The sequence below is a fragment of the Episyrphus balteatus genome, chromosome 1, assembly GCF_945859705.1.
Source record: "Episyrphus balteatus chromosome 1, idEpiBalt1.1, whole genome shotgun sequence".
NCBI lineage: Eukaryota > Metazoa > Arthropoda > Insecta > Diptera > Syrphidae > Episyrphus > Episyrphus balteatus.
In genome coordinates this window covers 103,016,043-103,041,161 of record NC_079134.1, presented here as the reverse complement: position 1 = coordinate 103,041,161, position 25,119 = coordinate 103,016,043, and the positions used below count along the sequence as shown (strand labels likewise).

General features: G+C 30.9%; 1 protein-coding gene across 8 annotated transcripts in view; it reads left to right on the top strand.

Moving 5' to 3' along the window:
- LOC129907149 (synaptic vesicular amine transporter) overlaps positions 1 to 25,119 on the top strand; it is a 138,599-nt gene that overhangs the window by 37,564 nt on the left and 75,916 nt on the right. For 2 of the 8 annotated variants that reach the window (XM_055983227.1, XM_055983218.1), the window contains exon 1: positions 16,390 to 16,555. The exons of 4 other annotated variants lie outside the window; for them this stretch is intronic. The gene's annotated coding sequence lies outside the window, so the exon portion shown is untranslated. Of the gene's footprint in view, positions 1 to 16,382; positions 16,556 to 25,119 lie in introns of those variants that run through there. 2 more of the 8 variants (XM_055983226.1, XM_055983224.1) reach the window with 2 other exon arrangements.

The window sequence follows — 25,119 nt, the reverse complement described above, 5'->3', positions numbered from 1 at the left end:
TCTGGAGTGATAGAACATAATGAGAGTAATTTTTTTTTTGTAATTGTGTGTGTGACAAGGCAAAAATGGATAAGTTCCTTGAAAAATAATAGTGATAACAGGCCTAGGGAAAAAATTTTATTAATTAAAAAAAAAATAATATTAATAACATATGAAGCATAATAAGCGTTCGTTGATAAGTCTGCTTCTACACGAAAACGCAAGGCGCAGAAATCTTCGAATTTCCTTTTGATTTTCGTTTCGGTGCGTCGCGCGCTTCTACACGCAGTATTTTTTTGATGACGCACATTTGACAGCTATTTTCTTTGGTTTTATTTTGTTCTTGTTGAGCCCATTAAATTTTTAACGGCTAAAAAGCGGCCCATAGACACCACACTTGTGTGCACACTTGTGTCGGTGTGCGGTAATGAGTGCTGTGTGTGGGCTGGATTGGACACCAATTTCGGTGTGAGACACGGAGCGGTGTGATGTCTATGGGGATGCGCGCACACAATTACTATGTTGTTGCATCTAATAGTCCAGTCATTATATACATTTAGAAATGCAAAATGAAGAGAAAGCTAAATTTTGGATATGTTGTAGGGGATGCTTAAAAAAGCTTAACTTGAAGTTTTCGACCAAGATTTCCTTCGAAATACGAAAATTTTACAAGGAGCTTTTTTGCTTTCATGCATACACATTTTTTGCGTATCATGAACCGTTTTCGAGATTTCGATCAAAAAAGTCAAAAATTTACGATATGCGATTTATTTTTTATCTATTTTTTGGTGATGAATATCCAAAAAAATATTAAAATCAAATTTGTAGACCCTGTTCAGACTTACAATTTCGTATTTTTTTCTTTTTTTTTTTTTGGCATTAAAAAAAAGGTGCAGGGAACTAACTTCACGGGAAATAACTTCACCTCTAGTGGGAAACAATTTCACTTTTTCCTGGTGTAGTTACGTCCCACTTAAGGTGGGAAATAAGTTCATCGAGAAATTGTGTAAAGTTATTTCCCACCTACAATTGGGTTTGAAGAATATAAGAAATTTGAGCACTGTGCAACAAATTAAGCTTTATGCAGTTTTCTAAAAAACAAAATACATTTTGAAACTAATCATAAGATTAAAAAAAGTATAAAAATTCTTTATGGCTATAAAATATCGAGGGATCACAGCTGTACTGAATCGAGTCACAAAAAGTCAATTTGGAGAAATAAAGAGTAAGAAACCAAACACTTTTTGCACAGCTCTTTGTAAACCCTAATAAAGCTTACTTAAATTTTTCATCTATATTGTGTCAAATGTCAAACGAGTAGTACACGTGCTTATCTCGCTCCGGCAATTAAATTAATTAAATTTTGTTTTATTGACAATTTATACGAGTTTTTTCTTTTTAAAGTTCTTAAAACTTTGTAATTAATTGTTTTTACATTAAAAAGTGTTAATAAACAATAATAATTTTCATCATGACAATCTCCAATGAAGATCTAGCCAAAATGATTGGAAAGTTGCAACTTTCAATGGACAGTCAAATGATTGGCATAAAACAAGAAATGTGGGACTTTAAATTGCAGATCAATAATAATCTCTCAACATTAAATAAAAAAGTAGATACCTTTTCGAATAAGTTTGATAATGAAATAGCCAATCTTAAAAGTGAGGTTAAAAATAAACTTGCCATCAGTGATTACCAAAGTGACTTACTTGCTCTTAATTATAAAATCAACAAGCTTGAAAATGAAATACGCAAGTGTGATTTGTTTTTGACGGGGATACCTGAAAGTCCCAATGAATCCCTACAAAATATTTTGCATAAAATCTGTAAATACACACAACATTCATTGGTTTCCTTCGATGTCTTTAGTTTAAAACAGAAGCCAGATGGGAAGCGCCAACGTGATCAACAGTCTGCCCCCGTTGTTGTCAAATTGCATTCTCAAGGAGAACGCATTAAATTTCTTAAATGCTTTTTTGCTGCTGCTGTGGTCACACTTGAGAAGATTGGTTTTTCTTCCAATCGTGCTATTGGAGCATTTGAATGTCTCTCTGGCAGTGCACTTGTTATTCGTAAAGCTGCTATGAAGTTAAAAGATGAAAAAAAATTGTCATCAGTGCAATATTCATTAATAATCAAGCTGTACCTTACGCCAATACGGCCAAATACCTTGGAATGACTTTAGATGCAAAGCTAAAGTGGAAATAGCACATCAAAAAGAAAAGAGAAGAACTAAACTTGAAATATAGAAAAATGTACTGGTTACTTGGTAACAACTCTGATTTATCAACCCAAAACAAAATAATGCTGTATAATCAAGTACTAAAGCCTGTTTGGACCTATGGTATCCAATTATGGGGCTGTACAAAGAAAACAAATACCGAAATCATCGAAAAATTCCAAAACAAAGTCCTTCGTGGAATAGTTAATGCACCTTGGTACATAAGAAATAGCGATCTACATCGTGACTTACAAATAGAAACGGTTACAGAAGTTGTTAAAAAATACGCTGTATCGCATAATTAGAGACTGCAAAGTCATACCAATTCTGAAATGGTGTCCGTCTTGAATACAAGAAACCATGTTCGGAGATTAAGAAGAACCAAACCTCATGAGCTTATGGTCTAAAAAAACATGGGAAAGTATTAAAAGTTTAAACTTCCCCCAAAGTGATTTTACAAAGTTAAGAAAGAAAAATCTGATGTCGATCTCTCAAGATTGGTCCTGATAAAGAGGTGGTTTTAGTGGTTAAGAGTCCCACACTACTTGGTGTCGAATACTGCCAAGTGTCTTTTGAAGATTTCCTCCCATCAAAAAAAAAAAATTGAATTTATTTGTGTGAAAAACGAGTAAAAAGTGCATTATCGGTTATAATTAATATTATTTATTCATTAAAGTTAACTTAAATTTGGTGTCTTCCCCATGCGATCGGTAAAATACTTAAGTAAATTTCGAAATTTGACAAAAATGACAGAAAATGACGTTGCCTAAATATCTAGCCCCTAATATTTCCTGAACGGGCCCAATGTTTTCGGGAACTGAAAAAGGAAATACTTTTTTGCTTATCCAAACAAAACTCATTCCGTGATCATTTTTGTATTTTTTTTTTCTGACGTTTATGAACACTAAGTGACTGCTGAAAATTGTACTTATGAGGCCCGCAAACATTCTGCAGAATTGGTGTGTTCATTAATGCAGCAAAGCAGAAAGACGATTGTACTAACGCAAATTTCCGACGTTTATGAAAACACCCCTCATCAAATCTGTTTTAGTTATTTTACTTTGTAGTCGTACCTATAATATTTGAAAGTAGATGACAATTTATTTGGGTGGTATGAGCTCCCAAAGCCCCTCTCTTGCAAATTAAAGACAAGTTTTTGCGATAATTTGAAAGGGATAAAATAGATAGTTCCTAATACCCCTCCCCTGAGTCCGGACCCCAAAATATTCCGTTGCCATCCGAACTTCATATGTGTACAAAGTTTCAGTTCTATACGATATTGGGAATCGGGTAAAAATAGTTTTCCAATATTTATATGGCTAGTTTTTTAGTTGCTTTGTTAGTTACAAACAAAGCTAATAAAAGCATATTAATAATAAAACAACTTTATTATTTTTAGAGCCGATTTTTCAATCTTCTAATAAACACTCAGTTAACTGTTCGATGAATAAATTTATTAGGCTCATAAACAATCGGATAACAACATTAAATTTTTCAATCAAGAATAATTTATTCTACAGAATAACAACAAAAAAATTGTCAAATTCAGAAATATTCAAAACTAAACGTCGTTTTTATTTATAATTGTTTTTGTTTTCTTGTGTTCCTCTGTATTTTTGTCAAAATTATTTCAAAGCAGCTTTGACAATTGACACAGTATTTTTATTGAAAATTATTCCTTAGAATAATTTTTATTCGGCTCTGAAAGAAGCAGATAGTTTTATTCATAGGAATAAGCTATATCTGCCTGTTGAAAAAATGATTTTTTCTCTATCAGGGGAATATGTACTAACTGACTGTTTAACTGACTATTGAAAAATTGGGCCTTAGTATATTTTCCTTAAACATTCGAATTCACAATCAAAAGTTTCTGTAAACAAAAAAGCTAATTAAAGGAGTGAATAATGACAAATAACCGAACTGCGGGTTGAATAAGAATTTCCAATTAAATTTTGCGAGCAATGTCAATGTGTAAATCAAGCCAATAAACGCGAAAACCTGAACAATAACCTTTTTATTCAATATAATGCACAATGGACAAAAATAGTATAAAATGAGTTTAAAAAAAAAATTTTTCGACTATTTTTATTTTTGAAATCGATTATTTCAAAAACTATTGGTTATGTTATATTTATTTAAAAATTAAAATCAAATGTACAATTTTTCCTTTCGGAAATGGTATCATTTATTACTGTAAGTGTTGCCGTTGTTTTTTAATAATTTTTTTTTATTTTGATAATTTTTTTTTAGAAAACTGCCCCTCCCACCTAAACGGAGGGAGATAAACCCCCCCTTCCAAGGAAAAAAATGTTTGTACTGAGCTCCTCTATAAAAACCCGTTATCAAATCCTGGCGCCAAGGTTATCCTACTACGTGCCGAAACAACATTTTTGTTCTATACCTAAAAGTTCGAATTTCTGTATCTGGGTTGAAATCGAAAAATTTTTTTTTCTAAGCCAATTTTGGAGTGATTTTCATAAAAAATACCTCGATTGATTGGGAAATAGATACAGTTTATGAATATATTTTTCAAATAGTATGTTGTTTTGAAAACATATACTTTAAATTGATGCCGAAGTTGGGCAAATGACGAAAAAAATGAAATTTTTAACTTTGACAGCTTATAAATTCTAAGTGGTTTAACCGAGTTACATGTTTTATACATTGTTAAAAAGGTATATTTATCTTCTATCAGAAACTGTAAAAAAATCGAAAATGGGTAAAAAATTGTCGAAGCTAGAATTTTTTCAATGGGTGAAGGTCCAAAAAACCGTTTTTTGCCCGTAACTCGAGATTTTGGGGGTGTAAGGGGATTTTCAAATACCGTTTCGTATTCAGTGCGACTAGCTCTACAAAACCTGATAGGTCTCCGCCCGCGTATATTTTGAGTGTTACGAATGCGAACGTAATTTTTTGTATAGTGTTTTTAAGCATACTCGTTCCATTTGTGATTGGGAAAGATACAAAGCCTGTAGAAACCTTACAGTTAAAGCTATCAGAGATGCAAAAAAACGTACTTACTTTAATCTTTTCGATGTATCTAAAAACTCAACAAAAATAATTTGGAATAATTTAAGAAAGTTAGGTGCAACCAATACTTCAAATCATTTAACTAATGCTGATCTTGATTTTGCGAACAAACTGAATAATTTTTTTGCCTCACCAGGCCCAGGTCCTTCCTATTCAACTCAAGAATCACAAAGCTATGATGGTTGTTTTCATTTTTACACTGTTTCTCTATCAGACTGCACTATGGCTTTGTGCTCCATTAAGTCTAATGCGTTAGCCTTTGATGAAATCTCTCCTAAATTTATACGTTTGCTACTACCCTTTTTAATGCCATTTGTAGGCAATATTTACAATGATTGTATTATGAAATTTGCGAAAGTTGTGCCCATTCAAAAAAAGGGTTATGAACAGGATTTGTCAAATTATAGGCCGATAAGCATACTACCTTTCCTTTCGAAAGGTCTTGAAAAGCTTTTGTTTGGCCAATTAATCAAGTACCTTGAGTAATATAATTTATTTTCTCCTTTTCAATCTGGCTTTCGCAAAAAACATAGTTGCGTTACTACAATTTTAAAAGTATCAGACGATATACGAGTTGCAATTGATCAAGACAAGGTTACAATTTTGAATTTATTAGATTTTTCCAATGTCTTTGGCTCAGTCGATCATAGTTTACTCATTCAAAAACTAAGATATAAATTCGATTTTTCTTCAAGTTCTATCGCTTTGTTAAAAAGTTTTTTAGATGATCGCCAACAAGCTGTTTCGGTTGGGTCTTGTGTTTCTAATCCTCTGTTTTTGGGCCGCGGAATCCCCCAAGGCTCATTATTAGGTCCTTTTCTATTCAGTATGTTCATAAATGACATTGTGGATGTAATAAAATTTAGCTCTTGTCATCTTTACGCAGATGATCTTCAAATCTATTTACCTTTTCATTTAGGACTACTGGAAGATGGAGTCTATAGTATTAATGAGAACTTAAGCAATATATACCAATGGACTTTGAAGAACAACTTAACTATTAATCCTACTAAATCGCAGAGCATTATAATTTACAAGAAAAGTTTAAATGAGTCATATTTTCCAAAAATCTGTCTTAATGGGAATATTATTCCTTATAAGTCTACCGTGCTTAATCTAGGTTTCATTTTCAATAAAACTCTTACTTGGAACAACCATGTAAATAAAGTCATTAGAGATATATACAATTGTCTCAGGCGCTTGTGGAGAGTTTCCTACTTCATACCGCAATCAAGTAGACTAATGTTAGTTAAAACCTTACTTGCACCTATTATCTCATATGGAGTTCCAATTTATGGTGGCATGGACTCAACTAGCAAGCAAAAATTAAATGTTGCCTTCAATGCATGTGTCCGTTTTTTATACTCATTGAGAAAGTATGACCACGTATCCCACCTGTCTAACTGTGTTTTTGGTATGCCTATGATGTCCTTTTTCGTTGAAGAGATTTGTAAGTACACTTTTAACTTGGTACATCTTAAAAAACCACTCTATTTATTCGAAAAGCTTGAATTCTCATCATCACTACGTACTAAAAATTTAAATATTCCAAGATCTTTGGTGTTGCAAACACGAAGGTCCTTTTTTTTTCTAGCTGCTAAAATTTGGAACGCCTTACCTGCTGATTTTAAAAATATAGAAAATTTGAATAATTTTATCCCTTCCATCACCAATCATCTACGAAACCCTGACATAGCTTTACATTTTCACTCCCTGTTTGTTAATTAATGTTGTAAGTATTATAGCAATAGCAATTTATTTATTTTTTTTTTTCTTGAATTACGTTTGTTGCTTTTTTCTTTAATAATATAATATATATATATTTTATATATACCTACATTATTATAATTCTATTGTAAATTTTTAGGCCATAAAAAAGATGTTAGTCTTAAGGCTTTTTTATATAAATAAAATGAATTGAATTGAATTGAATTGAATTGAATCTATGAATTGAGTTTTTAAAGCAAACGTTTTTAAAAAGATTCGGAGAAAAAAAAGCACGAGAGTTTTGAATTTATGGATTTCCAAAAAGGACATAAAAATGAAATGTGAAACGTGTTGACCAAAATAACCTTTTTAAATTTATTGTTATTATTAAATTAGTCTCACTGAACTTTCAGTTAATTGCACTTTTTTGAAGAACAACTTGAAAAAGTCGAGAAATTCAATGTCAAAGTCCATTCGCGCGAATTTTTTATTTTCACACCTCAAAATTGATTCTCCCCTGGGCAAATTTTTTTTCCGCTTCTCGTTTGGACTTTGAGATTAAATAGAGTTTATCACAGTTACCCCAGCTCAATTTGTTTTGAAGGTAAATAAATTCTTGTTGTTACTTAGTTCTAAAGAGTAAGCATTATAAAAAAAAAATTTAAAACCTTTCTTACTTTAAATTAAGTTTTAAAACTTTATTTTTCATTTTTATTTGTCAGTCCTCACAATTATTAAATAGAGTAGATACCACAGGCCTTATAAAATAAATTTTGCGGCTCAAGTTGAATCTCCAAAGTAAGCATACATTATTTAAAAGTGAAATTATTTCCCACACTCCGTGGGTAATAACTTAACCCAAAAGTGAATTTCGTAGCTTCACTAGAAATATGTAAAATTATTTCCCGCTAGAGGTGAAGTTATTTCCCATGTGAAGGTAGTTCCCGTGAAGTTAGTTCCCTGCACCAAAAAAACATTAATGATTGTTTTTTCACAACCGAACGAGCGGCTTGCTTGGCGGCTGGAGGTCGTAGTTTAAAAAAAAAAAAATAAATAAATAAAAATACAAAATTGTAGGTCTGAGCAGGGTCTACAAATTTGATTTCATATTTTTTTTGGATATTCATCACCAAAAAATAGATAATGTCAAAAAACAAATCGCATATCGTAAATTTTTGACTTTTTTGATCGATTTCTCGATAACGGTTCATGATACTCAAAAAATGTGTATGCATGAATTGTAGAACAAGGTAAAAGCTACAAAAAAGCGTTGTGTAAAATTTTCGTATCTCGAAGGATAGCCGAGTTATTGTCAAAAAAGTTATTGTGGAAAAAGCTCATAGGAAATCTTGGTCGAAAACTTCAGGTTAAGCTTTTTTAAACATCCCCTACAACATATCCAAAATTTAGCTTTCTCGGTCATTTTGCATTTCTAAGCCGTTTTTTCCGACATAATTGTTGTTGAGTGCGAAGAGTTGGAGGTTTTTTTCAATAAGCAGTATTCGCGTGTTTACGAATACTGCTGATTTTTCTTCTTTGAGATCTCTTGTTTGTACAATTTGGTGTGGCGTGTGTGCAGGGGCGTATCCAGAAAAAAATTTGGAGGGGGCTGGAAAATTTTTCATAAATTTTTTGAGGGTAAATTTACGAAAAAATGTTCTCTTTTTTATTCATCTTTGATGGAGAGTGAAGTGCTGCGGTACTGAAAGTGGTATAGTAGCATTTTACTGCTCTCGACAGCTTCGTACTTCTGTCTCCTCCTTTCACATCCAAAGTCGTGTTTCATCAAAGTTCTTGTATCCCAAACATTTTACACAAGCAGCAAGCAGTTGAGTCATACTTCTTAAAAAAATACTTTATTTCGTGCTTAATTCAAAACAGTTTACAGATTTATTCCTATCACGTCTAGTTTTTGAGCTATACTCATCACTATTTTCGGTATAAACGCCCATATTTCGCTATTCGACCGAAAGTGAATTGAAATCACTTTCCAATTTCACGTGAAATGAAAAAATATCATATTCTTCATTTCGATCGATTTCGAAAACTTTGAAATTGCTCCTAACTGGAGGATCATCCATTTTTATTCTGTTTATAAAGTGAAATTATTGCTGCTTTTTACTGGCATTTTTAATGAAAAAAGCAGAGTTTAAAAGAAAAAATAAGAAGACACATTTTTCGGGACAGATCAAATAACAAATATGTAAGTGAAATGAAGAACATGGGCGATATTATTGTAAATTTTAAAAGAAAAATGAATTAGGTAGACTACAAAGCGAATGAGGTTGCAAACACAGGGTGCAATTCTCACCTATAGAATTGTACACTACAAACACAGGCAGTGGTGAATTATAATATTTCATGCCTCATGTGTGTTGTGTATTTTGTATTAAATTAACAAAAAATAAACATTACAAAATAGCAAAATATAAGTTTTGATAGTATTTTGTCCAAAAAGGTCTGAATCAATGAAAAAGGCAAGTGAAATGCAGAACGTGTGAAGTCTCAAAAATAAATTTTCAATGAAATTCTTCTTGATGTTTAATCCGAAATATGTATATATGTTTTCGTAAAATATTGCTTTTTTAATCCAAATCAGTAGCACAACCATTAGTAGGTAATGTTGACCACTAAGTTTTGAGATATAAAGTGTTTCTATTTCCAATATCCGTTTTCAGTACACAGGTGTGCACACAAGTGTGGTGTCTATGGGCCGCTTAAAATGTGGAGTAAATCCGGGGTACTCCGTAGTACTAAAATTACTCCGGAGTAATTTTTTTTTTACACTTTTGTGGCAAAAATAAGAACTAAAAGGATACTCTCATTGGAGTAAAAGAAAACGACATAAATAAAGTGGGGGTGCAAAAATATAGACCTCATATTAAAAAAAAAGTGGAGTAAAACTCGCAGTAAATAATTTATCCTTAATAATTTTAAAAGTATTGAGGAAAACACAAAAGCCAATTATAAAAAATTGAAATCGTCTTATTTTGTGTTTGTAGGAGACAGTGGTCGAATTAAAAAAAATGTTAACGAATGATCGTAATCGTGTGCGGTGATTCGACTCCTCAGAATTTGAATTGTTAAGACTTTAGAGAATAAGTTTGACTTTCGTTATCGGATGGGAAAAATTAAAATGCTACTCAATCGTTTTGTTTAAAAAAAATTATTTAATATAAAAAAAAGTACCCACAATAAAATTAATTCAAAATAATAAAATATAAAATTTGATATTTGAAAAGTGTTTGCAGTTTAATAAAAGTAGAGCTTGTTCGATAGAAACTTTAATGGCCGATTTATCGAAAGGCTTTTAAACACTTAACAGGCTTTTAAACCTTAAAATGAGATTATTGGTTTCACCAGGCACTTTTAAATTTAACAAGGTTTTAAACACCCTTGTAAACTAAATTCCCATTTTTGCCTCATTAAATTTTAAAAGTGTAATTATAATGTCAGATGCACTAAAAAGAGTTACAAAATAAAACAAACAAATTTCGACTTTGCATAAAAGTGCTTTTAGTGTTTATTTATGAAGTTGGACATAAACCTTTAGTAAACCAGGCGCTGTGACTGCGAAACACTGTATAAAGATAAAATAGGAGCAGAAGAAACACTGGAGTATAGGTATTAATATAGATTCTAGGTTTTCGGGATTCGGTGTTTTCGGTATTTTGGGTTTTCGGGATTTGGACCCAAACTTTTTTGCTAGCGATTTTCAATGGGACGCGAAATTCAATATGTTTGCCATCTTCCCTGGCATGAAATTTATAAATGTTAATCAACTCAAAAGTAGTCTACCCATCTCCATTGGACAATTTTAATTAATAATAATATAAAAATAATAAGAAATCTGTAGGAAAAACCTGTTTAATCGTTGTTGATGTAAATAAGATTTCTTTATAAAATAGCTCAATAAGTCAATCTATTAGTCTTAAGGTGGGTCTTGTTTTTTATTTTTACACCCAACCGCTTAAAAAAAGACACTATGATTTTCATTTCTATTTTTAAAACAATGCACAGCGTGGGATCAGGGCCAGATTTAAAGGTGTGTTGGCCTCGAGCACACAAAAAAGTGGAGGCTCTCTTTCCCCTAATTTTTTACCATTTTTTAATAATTTACAGATAATGGAAGAAAATTACCGTAAAATGAGGTGACTGCGACTCTAACATGACTTTGTGCCAGCCCTTTTAGCAAATAAGTTTACTTAGAACATGGACTTTCTTTCAATGTGGAATGAGTAAAAATGGAACTAGATCTATTAAATAAAAACGGTACCAACCTCTTTTCCAAGATGGCGGCTGCACCCGACGCACACTGGGGCAGCTCCATAGAGATCAGTGCGCAAAAGTCACTTTGAAATGTTGTCGAAAGAAATCTTAGTCTTCGCCAATTATTAGGTGTGCTTAACTTTTGCCGCATATATTTTTTTTTCATTTTAGAAAAATAGTGTCCGCGATGGGGAAAATACGATAATTTAGGCGACAAGAATTGATAACGGTATTTTGTAGAGGAGTTCAATACAATCATTTATTACTATAGGAGGGGGCGTCTATCTCCCACCGTTTAGGTGGGAAGGGTATAGCCCGACTCAGGACAACACGACTTTGTAGGTACACCTCAACTCACGACAGCCCAATTCAACCCATAGCCCGACTCAAGATAACCCGACTCATCGCAACTCGACTCAGGTCGAGTTCTTACCTGAGTCGAGTTGCGATGAATCGGGCTATCTTGAGTCGGGCTATGGGTTGAATCGGGGTGTCGTGAGTCGGGGTGTACAAAGTTATGTTGTTCTGAGTCGGGTTCTGCTTCTAATCGTTTAGGCGGGAGGGGAAATTTTCTAAAATCTGATGAAAAATAAAAAAAAATTATTCAAAAACAACGGTAACACTTACAGTTATGAACGATACCTTTTTCAAAATCCAGAATTGTACACTTGATACCAATTTTTAAATCAAATTATTTAAGTTAATTTCTCTCTAAATAATCAACTTCAAAGTCAAAATTTGGGGAAAAAAAGTTAAAAAAAAACACATTCAATACTATTTTTACCAAGACTGTAAATTTAAATATGAAATTAATCGATGACATAAACTGCCTCAATTAGTTTCAAATTCTGAAAAATACATATATTCTTCTATGACTTCTAGTTTTTGAGAAAATTGAAAATTAAAAAACTACCTTTTTATCAGATTTGTATTTTTTGGTTGTTTTCGTGTTTACATAAACATAATATTTGCAAGCAGTATGCCCCTAGCAACCCCCCTACTTGGGCTCCCTATTATAGTATTTCGGTGGGTGCGATTTTGGGTGTAGGTAAATTTTTCTTTGAAACTTAAGTTTTTCGAATCCAAAAGAAACTTTGTACATACCCAACCTTGCCTCCACCCCGAATCTTATAGTTTGCCTAAGCAGGGGGGTTGCAGGGAGTACCATGCGGGACAAAAAGGGTCCCAAAAAGGGTGTAAAGTTAAAAAGCTGTTAATATTAGCGAAAATAGCCAAGAAAAGGAAAACCTGATAAAAAGGTAATTTTCTTATTTTCAATTTTCTGGGAAACTAGAAGCATATGGTTTTCAGTATTTGATAAAAAATTCATTGAGGCAGTTTATTTCATCGGTTAAAATCACAGTCTTGATAAAAACAGTATTCAATGTGTTTTTTTTCAATTTTTTTTTTTCACAAATTTTGACTTTGAAATCGATTATTTCAAAAACAATTTATTGAAATAACTCGATTTTAAAATTAAAATTAAGTGTAAAATTTCTGCTTTTGAAAAAGGTATCATTTATTACTGTAAGTATTGCCGTTGTTTTTTAATATTTTTTTTTAATTTTTCTTCATGTTTTAGAAAATTGCCCCTCCCGCCCAAACGGAGGGAGATAGACCTCCCTTTCTATAGTAAAAAATGATTGTATTGAACTCCTCTATAACTCGTACTCGTGCCTTTTTTTCTGTGTAAACACGCAAGTTTATGTTTAAGCAACTTTGTCTTTTCTTAGTAAAAATTAAATTTGAGCTCATTTTTACTATTTTACACAACTATTAAACACAAAAAGTCACTTTAGACTCTTCAAAATAATTTATCGCACAAAACCACTACTTTTGCCTCACTGTCAATGCCGTCTTTACCATAAGGGCACACGGGGCCCGTGCCCAGGGCCCCCATTCTCAGGGGGGGCCCCAAGGAACGAATATTATATTCTCAAAACATTTTTGTCGGTCAGACCATCTACCAAAAAATTTTAGTTTTTATATGGCAACCAAACAATCAAATAAATTTTTTTCTACACCTATACGGAAAATATTTTTTTCTACACCAAAAACTATGTGGCGTCCGCATAGCGGACAAAATTTTAAATCCAAACCACCAAACCCAAATTCAAACTATGTGGCGTCCGCATAGCGGACAAAATTTTAAATCCAAACCACCAAACCCAAATTCAATTTTCAAAAAAAAAAAATAAGACAACAATATTTTCAAAAAACAAGAAAAATACCTTTTTTTCCACTGTAGGTAAGATTATTTATTATTTATTAATAAAAACAACGAATTCTCTTTAATTACCTTTTTCCTTAAATAATAATTTCGTTTGAAGTTTGCAAAACTGCCAAATTTGTAGTTTAAAAATATGAGTAATTCGTATTAAAAGACGAAAAAGAATCAATTCGTCGGCAAAAAACATCCATACTTTTTCCGTTGGAAAACGTTTGAGAAAAAACTATTGCCGGCTCGTCGACGGTACATCAATGTTTTGGTTCAATGGAAAACGCCATGGTACAATGGTTTTAATTTGAATTGCGAATTGATCTCGTATTTAAAGATTGACACATAAAATTCATTAAATAACTTTTAAGAAAATTGTTTTTCAAAAAAAAAAAAAATATATTTTTTAAATCCAGAAATAACACCGGCACAGAAAAAAAAGTGTCATGTACCAGGAACATTTTGCATGCATTTTTCTCAAAACTGGAGGGTGACCGGGAAATACGGACTTGAAATTCGGATTCAGCGGGTCCAAACACATATAGAAAGATAGGTCTGGTTCCTAGTACATACAACTTTTTTTTTGTGTGCTGGCACTGTCGCGACATGTTGCTGTCATCCCCGGCACACAAAAAAAAAAAAAAATACAAAATAATTTTTATTTTAATTTTTTTTAGTTTTAATGTCAGTATAAACCTTTTTATGTAAAAATTTTCATTAAAATCGGTTGTGTCGTTTTCATAAAGAAATCGGTTCTATGGCAAGTAGGTACCGTTAATAACGGTCCAAAAAATATTTTTCTTCTTTCAAAAGTGCGGCCTTATTTGCAGCAAAACATATTTTTTTTTCAAAGCAAAATCGTTATCCGTTTTTGAGAAAATTGCAATATCTCGAAAACTTTATACTGTAGATATCCGTTGAAAAAGAAATATTAAAATAAAAAGGCAAAAAATAAAAAAAACGGCTCTTGAAAATTACGTAGAAATCGTCTGTACCGAGTTTTTAGCAAATCTATCAATCCGTTTGAGCTCTTTTTTCCAATTCTTCAAACTGAAACTTATAACGGATACAGGGTACAGTTATTGGTAGTGGGCAACGATTGATGTCTCGATGCACGTATTATTGGCACCCCTTTTACTTTATATGAACCGATATATTGGCACACCTTTTTAACCATAACCATTGCCTTTAAACCAACCATTGTACTTATTTTACTTACCAAAAGGGCCCCAAATTCTTGTGTGCCCAAGGGCCCCAGGATAGTTAAAGACGGCCCTGCTCACTGTCATTTATGATAAGGACCCCTTCAACTTCAAGCAAGAAAACTCAGTTCAGAAAAGACACTCCGACCTCAAAACGGAAAAAAAACAGGGTTGCACTCACACACTTGCAGCTTTTTGTGTACGAACACAAAGTCGAAGGAGAAATCGTGGTGAAAAAACCAATACCAATAAAATCGGTTCCGCGGTGATTATAATTTCCATACTAATTTGAGCCGCCGTGGGACCTGTTTCGTAGTCGAGGTCGGACTCAGGCGTGGCGGATTCGGACCGAGGTCGGACTCGTTTGCTTGAAGGGACATATACCGAAACACATCCCATGAAAGAATTACTATTTTGCCTGGGCTACATTGATTTGTTCCTTTTCAATTTAACAATAATTTTTGATTTATAGTTTTCCAAACATTTTAAATATCAGCTGTAATTTTTTTAAAGTTTTGAGTAAGTCGTCTTTATTCTTCAAGTAGAACCTATTGTGGTTCTATTTTAATGAATCCTCTTCGTTTAATGGATGTATATAACAGAACCTAATTTTCGTCCTATTTGGGACCGAGAATATTTACTTATGTATTTAGCTTAAAACAAGATAAAGTTCATCGTTTTTGGTAATGTGTTTTTGTTCTTGCTCTGAATTTTTATTCCACGATCCGAAATGTTAAACTTTTTTTTTTGTGGAAGGCCAGAGCTTTAGCCCCGGCTGTCCTCTTCTAAATCCTACCCTGCGTGGTATAGGTATGTTCAGATTTTAATTTGTATAACCAAAAGTCAATACAATTAACTGCTTATCTATGGCAACTTTGCGTGATTAGAATGAAAACTGGAAAATGGTTTGCCTTAATTTGTATTGTTTTAGTACTTATTTAAATAATATTTTTTATCACATTCATATTCTATAGCGAAAAGTCCTTCTAATAAATTTATTAAATCTATGTGCACTTTGAAGATACATACCTACTTCATAGCGAAACAATTCAACAATCCATAATAACCCGGCTTCTGTTCTATTGCTACTGCTTTTGTATGATTGCAATAAAACTAATTAAGAGATCTTAATTACCTACCAGAGATGCATATAGTGAGTCGTCCACGTAGTAAAGCTATCCAAAACTTAACCAAATACAAAACAGATGAACTTGGCACCGCTACTTGCTAATTCTTAACCTTCTTCTCAACAGACGCTCTTAACTACCCTTTCCAGTAAGACAGTTTGTCAGTCAGAATTTGCTACTCACGCTGTTGTATCGTCAATTTGCCGTCTCTTTAGTTTGTTAGCGTCACACTATCAATTTGTTCCGAGTCGATTTAAATCAAGTTGAATGTTCCGTATTCCCGCATAATCTATTTATTTTAAGCCTGCGCCGCGGCGTTTTTTCTTGTTGCATGTTTATTAAATACGTAAATACAATATCCGAGTTCGTGGCAGTGAACGATATTTATATGCCTACATCTATCTACCTACATATATGATGTTGTCGGTGTGACTTTATTCAAAGTGTCAAAAAATTCAATTAAGGACGTTATTTTAGTCAATATTGAGTTTCTTGTTGTTTTGTAATTAAAATCTAATAAATTCACGGACCAATAGAGGTTTAAAAATTAAAAAAAAAAATAGGCTATACATTTACTCATTTGATAAGTTGAGTAGAGTTATTCCTTATTATATTTCAGTGTTCCTTACAAGAACTGCACTGAGCTGTAGTAATGATTGAGGAATAATACAAGAAATAAAAAGATTTCATTGTTTAAAAGAAGTTTTTCAAAAATTTTTTTTTGCAAATTCAAATAAGGTATAAGTAATAGTATTCGCCATCGCATTCTAAAAATTAATATTAAAACATAAAAAATAAACAAGTGAGTTATCATTTGAATCAACAATTTTTTCAAAGATATGCGTGTTTTTACTACAACTCAGTAGCTACTCATTTTTTATTTTATTCGAAAAACAATAAAAACAAATACATACTTACTTGTGTAATTTTTATTATTGTTTTGCGAATAAATTGAAAAATGAGTAGCTACTGAGTATTAGAAAAAACACTCCTATACATACTTAGATTTTAGACTTTTTTCTTTAGTTTTTTAAGTTTTAATTTTTCAGACTTAATTTGTTTTTTAAACGAAATTAATCGATTAAAATATTTTCCCGATGTTTCGACAGGGTTACACTTGTCGTGGTCACGGGTTGGCAAGAACCGAGAGAATAGAGAAAAAAAGAAAACGAGGTTGTCTGTAAAGCCGGTTTACGGACGATGATTTTACGTGATAACGTCGTAAGAGAACAGGTTGTGTGCTTTAGTTTAAAATATTTCAAACAATCATAATTAACAAGGAAAAGCTAAAAAAAATTACCTTTTTTCTTTTCTCATTATATTAATTTTTTTATTTTATAAGCTTACAAAAAAATTATACCACTAAAAAGCCAAATATTTCTACAAGAATAAAACGATTTTTAAATTTATTAAATAATTTATTAAAAACAATCGTTTCTTATGAAAAAAGTGAAAAAATCAATTCCATCACCCAAAAATCCTTTTTTTGATATAACAACCTATATAATAAATTTTGTACCACCAAAAAGCCTATTGCTTCAGCTCAAAATAAATATATCGATCATGTCTATTAGACATCTACAAAAAAAGCTAGAATTTTTTGAACTCGATCAATTTTCATCAAAAAAGCAAAAAAAAACATATAATTTTATCTTCTCACTTTATTGAATCAATTTTTTTCAAGGACAACCTATACAAAATTTTATATCATGTGAAAGCTCAATATTTCACCTTTCAAATGACGTTTCAGTCTTATTTCTGCAATGCCTAGTAAAAAAGTTAGAATTTTTTAAAGCCAACCATGTCGAAATTCCAAACTGAGATTACGGTTCATGATCAACAGATCTCCACAGGTGTTTTGAGGTATTTCGCAAGTTTTTTAATTTAACATTGTGTAGCTTGTAGTGAATGAACAGTTATGTGTGATATACCAAATGAAAGGATGCTCAATAAAGTTAAATCAAATTTGTATTTGCTTTAGATCAAAAAATAGAACCTGTGGAATAATAATACTTTATTTTACCGTTATCTTAAAATTGTGACTACAAAATTGATTTTGCACAGATATAGTCCTGTCTATTATCAATTTACAATATTAACTTCATTTATTTATTTGTTGAAAAAAAAAGATAAAAATAAAAATACAAAAGGTCCAAAAACTTGGGACAAAAAAACTTGTTTTTCCCGTTATTCGGCCAAAAATAAAAACTCACCCAAAAATACCCCAAAATAAGTAGGTGTTTTTCAAAAATTTATACTTCGAAACGCAGAGACTTAAAAAAAATCCGTATTAGACTCCTTACTTTTTTTTTATTATCTTTCGAATTACGTTTTTCAAATTGTCAAAAAAAAATTCCCCTACCTATAATCACTACTTTGTCAAAGGTCTACCTCATGTTTTAGTTTTAGAAATTCATTAATAGCTTGGTTTTGAAATTTTTTTGAATTTATTCAATACCATTGTCAATCTTGCAATAAATTTATCTATTGATTAAAAAATATTAAAAAATTCCACCCCTTTACATTGTTGCGTTTAGAAAATTGCCAATTTTTTAAAATTTTGTTTTACCCCTATTTACCCTATTAAAAGATGGAATTTTTTGAAATCCTTCAAATGCATTTAATTTAAGGTTATTATCATTCAAATAAGCTATAGAAGATTTTTGTATTTCTAATAGTTTGTTTTTAATTTTGAATTGAAATTTAATTTTGAAAAAAAATTTCAAGTGGAACGTTAGAAAATGTGGAAAATGTGTCGTGGTGGCTGCCATGGTTCATCGATTTATAAGACGTTATCACGTCAAAAACAACAACCACCCACAAACCAACAGTCAACCCGTGACCACGACAAGTACAACCCTGTCGAAACGTCGGGAAAATATTTTAATCGATTTTTTTGCACTCGAAGGGTGATATTTAGACCTTTCCAAAACCGTTATTAAAAATGAAATTGATTCATTTTAAGCTGATCTATAACAGAAAAGGTGAAAACCCCGTTTTATTTTTTATCTAAAAAATCCATTTGCTAAAGCATTGTGTTAAAGAAAAATGGTTCAAAAAGACCAAATACAGTAGATTTTGAAAGTTCATACTTTATCCAAATTTAGCCGTATTCAATTTTTATAATCATTTTAATGAAAAATAAAGTTTCTTCTTTTCTCCGTTACATGTTCAATATCAATAAATACTCAAAAGATAAAAAAAAAACTATTTAGCAGAAACATTCAAAATGTTTTAAGGATACATCGAAAGGAAATTTAAATATCTACAAAAAATTACTTAATAACAATTTTCAAATTCGGCTTGCTTTTCAATTTATAGACAAAAACTCAAAAAGTAGTAAAAAGAGTCAAACATTTTAATCTTTACAAAAATGGTCATAGCTTTGTTACTTATCCATAGATTTTGAAGAAAAGTATCTTGTTATCTTTGCCATTGAATGTACTAGACATAATTTTTGAACAATACTTTAAAGAATTTTTAAATTTTTATTAAAATTAATTTTTGATTTTTCAATTGTTTTAAATGTCGAAAAAACTTTTTAGAAGATTGGTTTATCTTTTTAAATAATAATTTAAATGACCCTGAAGATGAGGCAAGTAAGACCTCGAAATATATAGGACAAAAATAAATACATTTTCTAAAAAAAGATGCGTTTTTAATTTAATCTGAACTTAAAGAAGCAAAACAAGGAAGGTAAAAAATAAAATAATTAAAAAGTTCAACATAAAAAACAAATAAAATATATAGACATGCAAAATTTAAAACTATGAGGACTCAAAAGATTTTGATTTTTTTTCTCAGTAAGAACAATTTCTTGTCAAAAATTTCCTTTAAAAAATCGATTTTTTGAAAAGTCTTGATACATTGCACTTAAACATCTGGAGTTACCCAGAAAAGTTATTCTAGTGTTTCTTACTTATTTATTCAGCTTTCAGGAGTTGGGTCTTTTGTTGAGATTAGTCATTTATTATTCAAGATATAACCCAACCCAAATACTAAGTATGCCTAGAAAAACTACAACAAAAAACTTTGAAAAAATAGCTTATGAGTGTGAATGGAACAATTTTTTTTGAAAAGTTCATAAAATTTTACTTCAAAAACAGTTTTGAAAAAAAAAATTAAAAAATGTTTTTTTTTTAGATAAACAATAAAACGTGTTTTTCACCTTTTCTGTTATAGATCAGCTTAAAATGAATCAATTCCATTTTTAAAAACTGTTTTGGTAAGGTTAAATATCACCCTTCAAGATATAATATGCAAAAATTGAGCGACTTAAGGAATTAATTCATACTAATCATTAGCTAATTTTTTGGGGGGACTATTTACATTGAGAAGTTTATATTTTGAGCTTATGAACCTGTAAAAAATGACACAAAAAGATTTATGTCATAGGTATTTTTCCTATATTCTTTTCACATGGGATTACTCTGTTTTAATTTGTTTCGCTTTTGTTTACTTTGGCTTCAGGTTATTTTACGAATTGTTTTGGTTTTTTTTTTAAGGTTTTGGTTTAAGGGTAAGTAATTCGATAAAATTTAAAAGGTCTATTATCTACGTTAAATAAAATTATCCTCAACCGTTTTTTTTTCATCATGTGTAATAGGTAAGAGCTTCAATATGCGCACTAGTTTTAACACCTTAATGCTATTAACATTCACAAATAAATAACGAAACAAATGATGGCGATTGACGAATCAATTTAAATCGGAGTAAACAAAGGCGAAACAATAAAAAACGATCATAACTACTATAGACAAGCGAAGTTATAAAAAAGTGTTTTGAGGGGTGGCTGATTGTTTGCAACAATTTTTTAACAATTTTCTATCAACCATGTAAACATCCAATTTTATCTGTAAAAAAAGACAGACAAACAAATTGGCAGCCAATCTTTTGCCAATTTTCTTTCAAAAAATTGGCCGACTCCTTGCTATCGTATGAACTCGTCTAAGCATACAATTTTTCTTATTTTCGAATAATTTTATGATTGTGGACAAATTGGCAATTGATAATGATCTTGCAAATTTCTTGTAAAATTTTTAATTGAAATATAATTTTTTATTTGTTATTGAGAAACTTTGAATACAAACTAATGAGGGAAATGAAAACAACGTTAATACTTAATTACATATAGAGTAAGTTGCGGTAAGTGCGCGCATTTTTCACTTTAAGGAAAAATTGTGAAGATCCTATAAGGGATATCAGCATTCAGCATACATATTTTTTCATTTAATAAACCTATATTTTGGAAACAACAAAACACATATATTATACATATGATTAAAAATGAAAACTTAATGAAGTCAAAGTGCGCACTCGTCCCAAAGTCAGGTTAAGAAAGACCGCGCAAAATCTTTGGTAAGAGCTTAGGAAAAAACAAATTAAGTTCAAATACTAAAACATAAACTTTATAAAGCAAACAAAAAAATATTTCTAATTAAATTAAAAGATTTCAGCCTTTCTCTTTTGGAATTCATTGATATAACAGCCTTTCTCAAGGTTCAAGTTTCAAATTTGTCTGTCCTTTAAATGAGATTAATTTTAGCCTACCCCCAATTTAAATTATAAATGATTATCTTATCGAATTGAAACCTTGCACATAAGGCATAAATATTTAATATTTTTGTTTTTTAAGTGAGTTTTTGGCTGCTATATTGAAAATCTTTGATATCGGTACCGATAATAAGACACTTAAAATACTGTAATATATGTTATTTTTTTTGCAAACGAATTTCATTTGATTTTGATAAATATTTATTAAAAATTTATAGTGTAAAATAAAACGCATTCGCAAGATCCAATTTTGCACGAATCGTTCGAGGATATCTGCTGGTAGATATCTCGCGTTGTTGTGGTCCATAATAATTTGTCGAACAATTCTGAACAAAAATTACAGTGCAGTTTGGAAGGAGCGACGCGTGAATTGTAAAAAAAAAGCTTACTGAAAATCAAACCTCACGATGAATCACGTGTTATTTGATATTTATCTAGGCACTTACCTAAGTAAATTTAGAATTTTTTGCATGGAAATTAAAAAAAAGTAATACAAAATAAGTAAATTTTTATGGAAAAAAATTTGCTTCAATAACAAAATACGCAGATAATGTTTACCTAAGCGTGATAAGGTCTACTATTACAAATATTTTTTCACTGGCTGCAGTTAATACAAATAATAATAATAAGAAATAATAACAGTTTTGAACTATATGGCTGTAAGAACTAAGGCCTTATTAATTACTAATTGCACGGCACTAGTAAGAACTCATACAAAAATATAAAAAAATATTTGTTGGTACAATGAATTGAGATTTATTAATTGAGATCAAGATAATTATTTTATTACCTCATAAATAATCCCATGTGTGACATCCAGTATACTCGTAGTTCCAGACTTTTTTATTTTGTTAAAACTTCGATTGCTCAATAAAAGAACATTTTTAATATATCCTTTTGTGTCAGCGTGTTTTACTCAGAAAGACCCCACGACTTCTCAGCCGACTGAACAACCTTCTTCTTCTTCTTCTTCCTTTGCTCGGCGCTGTTATGATCTCAATGTCGAGGGGATCATAACTATCCCACATATCTGCTTCACGCTAGTGATCCGCCTGTGGGGTTCGCCGGGTTGACCTTAGAAATCGGCGGCAAGCCTCCCGGCTTTGTATTGTTCCATTTCTGAGGCCAACTGAATGCTGCTGTTTTTGCATTTGCTTGTACCAGGAGTTTTTAGGCCTACCTTTCTTTTTATTTCGAACAACCAACTGAAAAACCTGCTACATTTTTATTTTTTTTATATTAAGTCCTTATAGGATAGAATCCAGAAATAAAAAAAAAAGGTTCCATGGGAGTCGTAATTAATGAGTTTCGAAAAAAAAAAAATTCAGCAAAAGTAAGAACTTGTACAAAAATTAGTATTTAAAATGTTTTATCAAAATCGTAACAGCAGTTTTTGATAAAATTGACATTTTCAAAATTGGTATTAGCCTAGAACCGTTAGTTTTAGTCCTAAAAACGAATTCCAAAGGGCAATTTCTAGCTCCCTTTATAGTAAGACAAACTGGCTGACAGATGGACTTGCGGTTCCCAACTTCTTATTTGTTACGAACACACAAATTCGGATATAGGCTTAGCATGTCCAAATGTGCCATTTGCCTGTCTCAAAGTTCCCCAAAGAGTCCTTCAGTACAAGAGTCCTTAAAGACTTAACTAATGTTTAACAACTTTAAATATGTTTATTACAGATTTGTTTTATAAAATAACAATCAACTATGTACAACATTAATTATTTATTATTATTATTTTTAATTATATAAATTTTGTATATTAACACTTACGTCTTCGATCGAAAAAAGGGTAGGAACCATAAGTTCGTCTCAAATGTCACAAGAAATGTTTTACAAAAGAGCTTTCAATGTAAAATTGTAGTATTTAAAGTTTTCGCTTGGATAATTTTGTTCTTTTTTGAAAAGTGCCCGTCCCAAAATGCCCTCCTCTCCCAAATGTTAATTTTGTACCTTAAAAAGAAAGCAGTTTTGACAAAGTATGCAAATTGATAAAAGTAGCTATAATGAAGATTATGTATATGTCTGATTGCTATCTCGATTTTGATTTAAGTAGTTCTAAACTTACCCTATAGTTTCATGAAGGAACATACATACATATGTACATTAGAGTGTCCCGTCATTTTATGATGATTTTTGTTTTTGCTCCTATTTAATCGAAAGAGGTATCAAAAGTTGCGTATTAACGACTAGCTTTTAATATGATGGATAAAAATAGGGTATTTATATAGAGTTCAGACTTTAAAGCCGAACTTTTGATACCCTTTTTGAATAGAAAAGCGCAAAAATAAACTCTTTTCACGATTCTATTTTATCGTATGAGGTCTCAAAAGTTGCGTATTGAAGAGGAGACTCTGAGGGCATACTTACTTTTTAATTTCGCACTTAAAAATCAGTGATTAGTGAAAATTTCACGAAGCTAGATTTTCGATGAAGGTTAAAACAAAGCTTTTTTTTGGACTTGAGCCCAGATTTTGAGGGTGTTACGAAATTTTTCCATACCGTTTTTTAATCAGAACAAGCTCTAAAAATAAAAAAAAAAAAAAACAAATTGGGCAATGGCCACCCTTCATTTTTAATATTTTTTAATAACATCCTACACGAAACTATGCTGAATGTTCTGCTGACCTGAAGATTGTAAAATAATGTTAATCTTAGTTCATTCACACAGTTTCATATTCATATTTAAATCAAACAGATACGATTTGGCATTTAAATAGAAATCTATTTGAAATAATTTGAACCAATTTTCGTCGACTTAACTTCGTTTTAGACCAGGGTCGATAATTTTTGAAACAAAAAGAATCATAGGAGAATGAAACCCATTGCAAAAGGAGGAGAATAGATAAAAATTAAAGGAAAAATAAATTACGGGCGAGCCGAGTTCGGGAAGTGGGTGGGTTGAGTATTTAATGGTAAGAAATGGTATATCCTGATCTCCGGCAAAACTAAAAGTCTTATGGAAAAAAGTTTTACGGCAAAGTTGTAGTTAATTAAAAGATCTACAACTATTGTATGGACAATTTTTCCACATAACCTCAAAATTTGTGTGAAAAATTCAAATAACCGAGTTTTTGGTTTTTTATTTTTATCTTTTTCAAAAAACAAAAATTTTTTACGAAATTTTGTGAAAACTTACCTTATTATGTTCCAAATGTAATTTATTTGATTTAAAATATTTTTTCACCTTATTTTGACTTAATATAAAAAAACACCCTAATTTTCAATCGAAAATTCGGGTGTCCAATTATCAGCTTTTTCAAAAAGTCGGAGGGCATTGCGTTCGTTAAAATGTCTACTTTCTGATGGTGTATACAAAAATTTACATTAGTATATTATAGTCCATGTTTTCGTAAAATGCAAAAAATGAAAAAAGCTCAAATTCGAATTTTTTTTATCATTGTTTACAATTTTGGTCTATTTATTAAAATTTACACTACTCAAAAACCATAAGATTTCATAATATATTGATAAATCTTACGGTTTTTGAGTAATTAAAGTGTAAATTTTAATAAATAGGCCAAGATTGTAAACAATGATAAAAAAAAAATTCGAATTTGAGCTTTTTTCATTTTTTGCATTTTACGAGAACAAGGACTATAGTACATATACTAATATAAATTTTTGTTTACACCCACCGACTTTTTGAAAAATCTGATATTTTGACACGTGAATTTTCGATTGAAAATTAGGGTGTTTTTTTTTATATTAAGTCAAAATATGGTGAAAAAAATTACATTTAAATCAAATAAATTGCAGTGTATTGGAACATAAAAAGCTAAGTTTTCACAAAATTTCGTAAAAAAAT